The 7,569-nt window shown below is 40.5% G+C and overlaps 1 pseudogene; it reads left to right on the top strand.

Moving 5' to 3' along the window:
- Nucleotides 1–343: 343 nt before the first annotated feature.
- Nucleotides 344–2,494, top strand: LOC118520965 (melanoma-associated antigen D1 pseudogene; annotated as a pseudogene).
- The last annotated feature ends 5,075 nt before the right edge of the window (nucleotides 2,495–7,569 follow it).

The following is a 7,569-nucleotide window of genomic DNA, read 5'->3' as shown; positions in this document are numbered from 1 at the left end:
ACAACAGATCTTCCAAACAACCCTATCAGAAGAAGATACCATCTAGGACTTTCATAGCTAGAAAGGAGAAGTCAATGCCTGGCTTTAAAGCTTCAAAGGACAGGCTGACTCTCTTACTAAGGGCTAATGCAGCTGGTGACTTTAAGTTGAAGCCAATGCTCATTCCAAAAATCCTAGGGCCCTTAAGAGTTATGTCTATTCTGGGCTGCCACATTGGCATTTTCTCCTGGACAAGGGAGGGTGCGGCTGCAGAGAGCCAAGCCCAGCAATCCTGATCCCCTGAGTGGTGAAGAAGGGAGGCAACAAAGGAGTTGGGGTTGGAGTCTGAGGAGGAACAGGAGCCATGGCTCACAAAATGGACTATGGTGTGATGGTGTGGGCCTTCTAGGCTGAGGCCTCTGTAGAAGACAACACCTTGCTTATACAGATCCTGATGGAGACAATCTAGATCTTGGAGGTGCCACCTACCAACCAGGCCACAGCAGCTGGGCCTAATGCTAGTCCCCAGAGTTCACAGCCCCCAACAGCCAGTGAGATGGCTGATATTCAGGCTGATATTCACTATGCCCAAAACAATGTTTAAGGCTCAGAACACCACCACAAAAGGCCTAAATGGTGCCTATGATTTCTCTCAGGCTCTCAATGCCAAGGAGATACATAATGTGCCCCCTAAGGCAGCCTATACATCCCAGAATGCCACCCCAAAGGGCCCAAATGATGCCTATGATTTTTCCCAGGCAGCAACCACCTGTGAGTTAACTGCTAACAAGTCCGAGATGGTCTTTAAGGTCTAGAACACCACTACTAAGGTGGGCCCAAATGCCACCTACAATTTTTCTTTCTGTCAGGGCCAGTGAGACAGTCAACACTTAACCTAAGATGGCCTTTAAGGCTTGGAATGATACCACTAGGGCCCCAACAGCTGATACCCAGACCCAGAATATTAACTAAGCCAAGATGGCTACTTCACAGACTGAAGTACAGACCAACCTAGGTGTCCCTGAATCTGATGGTGCAGCTGCACAGATATCAGCAGTTGCTTCCCAGGATCAGACTCTGGAGTCCAAGACTATAATTCAGGGTAAGAGGACCTACAAGATTAATAACTTCAATGTGGAAGAGAACAGCGGTGGAGTTGGGCTCCACTGGTTACAGGGACCTGGAGGTCTGCACCAGTTCCAGTTACTACTCAGAACCCACATGGTGTGCCCCCCCAATGTGCTCTGCCAGACCTCATTGGCCTGGCAGAACCCATCAGGTAGACCCCACCAACACATCAGAGCCTCCCAAGTAGGCAGACTCCACCAGCCCAGCAAAATTCAGTTGCTTGGCAGAACCCCATTGTCTGGCCCAGTGCAGTTGTCTGGCTGAACCCACTGGCTTGGCAGAATCCAACTGGATGGCAGAACCCACCAGGCTGGCATGGTCTTCCAGATTGGCAAAGCCCTGCTGACTGGCCCCTATCACCAGACTGACTTCTGCCACCTGATTGGTCACTTCCCACTGACAGCCACTCCCAAATGACTGGCAGAACCTGTATCCCTCTCCCACCTTGCATGCCTCACAGAACCTGGGTGCCTCACATCCCTAAGATGTGGCTTTTCTTCAGGAAAGAGCAAATAAGTTGGTTAAAAAGCTGATGCTTAAAGATTACATGAAGGTGCCCATCATGCACTCAGAAATGCTGAGGGATATCATCCATGAATACACTGATGTTTATCCTGGAGAAGAAATTTGGGATTCAACTGAAGGAGATTGATAAAGAAGAACACCTGTATATTCTCATCAGTACCCCCGAGTCCCTGGTTGGCATACTGGGGACAACCAAAGACACACCCGAGCCCAGTAACACTATCTTAGTGATATGGACATCACCTTCACAAATGGCAACCATGCCAGTGAAGCTGTCCTCTGGAAGGCACTACACAAGATGGGACTGTATTCTGCTGTGAGAATCCTCTCCTTGGAGATCTAAGGAAACTTCTCACTTATGAGTTTGTAAAGCAAAAGTACCTGAATTACAGACGAGTGCCCAACAGTAAACCTCCTGAGTATGAGTTCCTCTGGGGCCTCCATTCCTACCATGAAACTAATGAGATGAAAGTACTAAGATAGAGGTTCAGAAGAGAGATCCTTGAGAATGGACTGCACAGTTTATGGAGACGGCAGATGAGGCCTTGGATGCAATGGATGCTGCTGCAGCTGAGGCTGAGGACCAGTCTGAAGGGAAAACTTGCATGAGGATTAGAGATGAGTCTGTATCTGGGCCCTGGAGCTGAGATGACATTGAGTTTGAACTGCTGACCTGAGATGAGGAAGGAGATTTTGGTGGTCTCTGGTCTAGAATCCTATATACTTTCTAGGCCAGATGCCACTAGAAGACCACTCCAGATTTTGTCAGACCTTCACTGGCCCCATTATTGGCCCTGGTGGTACAGCCAATGCCAACTTTGCTGCCAACTTCGGTGCCATTGGTTTATTCTGGGTTGAGTGAGATGTTGATGTCATTAATCAGTTGCAATAGCCTTTCCCCTGAGTGAGGCTGAGGCCTCAAATTCCTACTAAACACAGCTATCTAGAGAGCCACATTCTGTTGACTGAAAGTGGCATGCAGGATAAATTTATTTGCTGTTCCTTGTTTGTTGATTTTCTTTCCCCTTGTGTGCTGTCAAGTTTTGGTATCAGAAATAAACTTTGAAACTGCACAGTGAAAAAAAAAAAATGTTCTGCCTGTGCTCTATAAATGGAACAAAACAGCCTGGATGGCAGCACATCTGTTTACAATATGGTTTACTGAATATTCCAAGCCTACTGTTGAGACCTACTTCTTAGAAACAAACAAACAAACAAAAACAAAGATTCCTTTCAAAATATCACTGCTCATTGATAATGCACCTGATCACCCAAGAGCTCTGATGGAGATGTGTAATGAGATTAATGTTGTTGTCATGCTCTTAACACAACATTCATTCTGCAGCCCATGGATCAAGGAGTAATTTTGACTTTCAAGTCTTATTATTGAAGAGAAGCATTTTATGAGACTATAGCTGCCATAGATAATGATTCCTCTAATGAATCTAAGCAAAGTAAATTAAAAACCTTCTGGAAAAGATTCACCATTCTAGATGTCATTAAAAACATTTCTGATTCATGGGAAGAGGTCAAAATATCAACATTAACAGGATTTTGGAAGGTGTTGATTCTAACCCTCATGGAGGACTTTGAGGGGTTCAAGAGTGAAGTGGAGGAAATAATTGCGGTTGTGGTAGAAATAACAAGACAACCAGAATTAGAAGTGGAGCTTGAAGATGTGACTGAATTGCTACAATCTCATGATGAAAGTTTAACGGGTGAGGAGTTAATTTTTATGGATGAGCAAAGAAAGTGGTTCGTTGAGATGAAATCTACTCCTGGTGAAGATGCTGTGAAAATTGTTGAAATGACAACAAATCATTCAGAGTATTACATAAAATTAGTTGATAAAGCAGTGGCAGTGTTTGAGAAGACTGACTCCAATTTTGAAAGATGTTCTACCATTGGTAAAATGCTATCAAATAGCATCACACACTACCAAGAAATCATTTGTGAGAGGAAGAGTCAATGAATGTGGCAAATTTCACTGTTATTTTAAGAAATTGCCATAGCCACTCCAACCATCAGCAACCACCACCCTGATCAGTCAGTAGCCATCAACTTGGGGCAAGACCCTCCACCAGTCAAAAAATTATGACTCACTGAAAGCTCAGATGATGGTTAACATGTTTTAGCAATAAATTTTTTTAATCAATGTGTGTACATTTTTTCAGACATAATGCTATTGCACAGTTTATAGACTTCAGTATAGTAAAAATATAACTTTTACATGCACTAGGAAACAAAAACAATTCATTTGACTAGCTTTATTGCAATTTAAACTTTATTGCAGTGGTCTGGAACCAATCTGCAATGATCTCTGAGATACACCTGTACAAGCTGGATCATTCCCTATTTAATTCATCTCCCATGCAGTGATATCTTTCTCTCCTTTGAGGTTACATAGCACTTTTCAGTATCTCTATTTGGGCACTTAATGACTTTCTGCTGTATTATATTCCTCCACTATAATGGAAGCTCTTTTAGGGACCTGGATTTTTTTGTGTGTTTTTATCCTTCACAGTTCATTGTATATAGAAGGGGCAAAATAGTTGTTGAACAAATAAATACCTTGGGTGGCCATAGATTCACTCACAAAATCCAGAATGATAGGAGATAGCCTCTGTAACAATAGACAGTTTTGAGATGAAATAAAAGAAAAAGTCTTAGAAAGTTCATAATATAAATTGTTATATTTCAAGAAATGATACAAACTAAAAAATCATTGAGTTTTTTATTCAGCAAGTATTTATTTTATTCTTTAAGATTTTATTTATTTGCTTGAGAGAGAGAGAGAATCTGAAGCAGACTCTGCACTGAGTACATAGCCCAGTGAGGGGCTTGATCCCACAGCCTCGAGATCACGACCTGAGCTGAAACCAAGAGTCAGATGCTTAACTGACTGAGCCACCCAGGTGCCCCTTTTCAGCAAGTATTTAATTGAGCTCCTGCAGTATACTACTTTACTAGGAGCAGAGGCTATAAAGATGAATAAGACATAGTGTCTTTCCTATAGGAGCATGTTAATCTCATGCAAGGTATGCTTTCTATTGGGGGGGGGGGATTCATTCTGCAAAGGGTTATTAGAAGAAGCCAAGGATATTTGTGATTATGGTGTTAATCTTAAAATAATTTGTCACAGACAGAAACTATGTCTGTCTAAAACCATTCCCACTGTGCTGTGTCACTACTAAATTCAGAGCATGGATGATCAGACTGGATCACCTTTCAGTTGCCTTCTCTCCCTAAGGATCTTATGTATTTACTGTGATAATGCAACTTAAAAAGAGTTAACATAGATTCCATTAATGTTCAACTTGCTTACTAGGAGTTGTGCCAACTTCAACAACTATCAAAACAGCTGATATGAACAATATGATTTCTATACACAAAATGAATCACACATCTCATATTTCTACAGACTCAGATCATCTATATAAAAATGTACAATTGTATATAAAGTTTCTTAATTTTTAGGATGTGTATGTGACCATTAAAAGTTAAGTTATATTTTGGTCATTCTAACTGGTATAAGGTGGTATCTCATTATGGTTTTGATTTGTATTTCCCTGATGGCAAGTGATGAGGAGCATTTTTTCATGTGTCTGTTAGCCATGTTGGCAAGGATGTGGAGAAAGGGGAACCTTCTTACACTGTTGGTGGGAATGCAAGCTGGTACAGCCACTCTGGAAAATAATATGGAGGTTCCTCAAGAAGTTAAAAATAGAACTACCCTATGACTCAGCAATTGCACTGTTGGGTATTTACCCCAAAGATACAGATGTAGTGAAAAGAAGGGGCACCTGAACTCCAATATTCATAGCAGTAAGTCCACAATAGCCAAACTGTGGAAAGAGCCAAGATGTCCTTCAACAGATGAATGGATAAAGATGTGGTTCATATATACAATGGATTATTACTCAGCCATCAGAAAAGATCAATATCTACCATTTGCATTGACAAGAATGGAACTGGAGGGGATTAGGTTAAGTGAAATACGTGAAGCAGAGAAAGACAATTATTATAAGGTTTCACTCATATGTGGAACATAAGGAATAGTGCAGAGGACAATAAGGGATGGGAGGGAAAACTGAAGGGGAAAAGATCAGAGAGGGAGGCAAACCATAGGAGACTCTTGACTCTGGGAAACAAACTGAGGGTTGTGGAAAGGGAGGTGGGTGGGGGGATGGGGTAACTGGGTGGTGGGCATTAAGGAGGGCACATGATGTGATGAGCACTGGGTGTTATTCACAACTAATGAATCATTGAACATTATATCAAAAACTAATGGTGTACTATATGTTGGTTAATTGAATTTAAATAAAAAAAGAAAAAAGTTAAGTTATAATAGATCAGTGCTGTTCTGTGGTTATAAAATTTGGTCTCTAATTAAGTGTGACTTTTCACACTTGGACTTTTGGGGAGATGTAAGCTCCTTAGGATATTTAATTGAAGACATCTGTTGAAAGGGTTTATTTTCATGAGTGAAAAGACATTGGTAGCTCACGGGGCAAATTCCCACATTATCTTTGCTTTTCATCACTAATGAACATTTCATCCATTAGACTACTCAAGATTTTGAATATTATTTCCGTTGTTCTTCAAAATAAGCTTCAGAATACTTTCTCCTTTCCCCCTTACTACCCCTACCCTTGGTGAAATCTCAAATCAGGATGATTTTAAGTTATTTTCTGCTAACACATTCTTAAGAATTTGGAAGTACTAGACTAATATAAATTGTTTCTTTAGGAAAAATTTTGTCTTAGCCAGTTTGGGTTACTATAATAAAATGCCATAAGCTTCATGGCTTATAAATAACAAAAATTTATTTTATTTATTTTTCAGAGGTTGAAAGTCCAAGATTGGGGTGCCAGCATAGAGTGGTTCTTGTGAAAGTTGTCGTCTGGTTTGTGGACTGTTAATTCACATGTCAGAAAGAGGGTGAGAGAACTCTCTGGGGTCCTTTTTATAATCCTATTAAACCTAGTCATGAGGGCTCCACCCTCATGACCTAATTATCTTCCAAAGGCCCCACCTCCTAATATCATGACATTGTGGGTTAGGATTTCAACACAGAATTTTGGAGGAACACAAGCATTCAGTCCATAACAATTTTTTTGAACAAAAGTCCCTGAGATGCATCTTATAACATTGTCCTTTGCATCCAAATTACTAACTCAATGATGCTGTGAAGAGAATTGTCACTGATAATAATAATGATAAGCAATAACAATACCATTTACATAGCTCCTTTCATCTTGAACATTCTGAAAACATCCTATAAAAGAATCATTTCTGACGTGTAACCATCTCTGGGGAAAATTTGGAAGCTATTTACCAGCTGGCCACCAGTTAGAGACAGGAAGTAAAGAACGTATTTCCCAGCAGAAACTGCAGGATATACAATGTAATTACCTAATTTCGAGTAGGCTTAGGACACTGGAGCTAATTAATGTCCATATCCTTAAAAAAAGTGGCATTGGAAAATTAGTGTATACAAAGTGATCAGGACTTCAATTGTACATCTTAGCTAAAAGACAAAGCTTCCAATAACAGTGTCCTCACAATTGCTGATTCAGTGCTGCTTGAACACTGAATCATGGTGTGAAACAATAAAGAGATGTGATAATTTCTTAGCTGAGAATATAATGTACACACAATCACATGCACACACCAAAGAATATAAAAAAGTCTGTGGATTTATTTAGTGGATTTGCAAATGCAGTAATGTGTCCTAACACTAATTGCCAACTGTTAATTTTACAGTGCAGCTTTCCTGCTTCTTGATTCAATAGTGCAGGTGTACCCCATTACATGAGGATTCACCAATGAGAAATTCACTATAATGGAAAAGTACAGAATAAATTCAATATATGTTTCCAGAAACCTCACATGAACAGAAATTTTCCAGCAGACAACTTCCAGGAGCATATACAA

This window comes from Halichoerus grypus, chromosome X (assembly GCF_964656455.1).
Source record: "Halichoerus grypus chromosome X, mHalGry1.hap1.1, whole genome shotgun sequence".
Classification (NCBI taxonomy): Eukaryota; Metazoa; Chordata; class Mammalia; order Carnivora; family Phocidae; genus Halichoerus; species Halichoerus grypus.
Note: the sequence above shows the minus strand (reverse complement) of the source record. Positions and strands in the feature narration are given on the sequence as shown.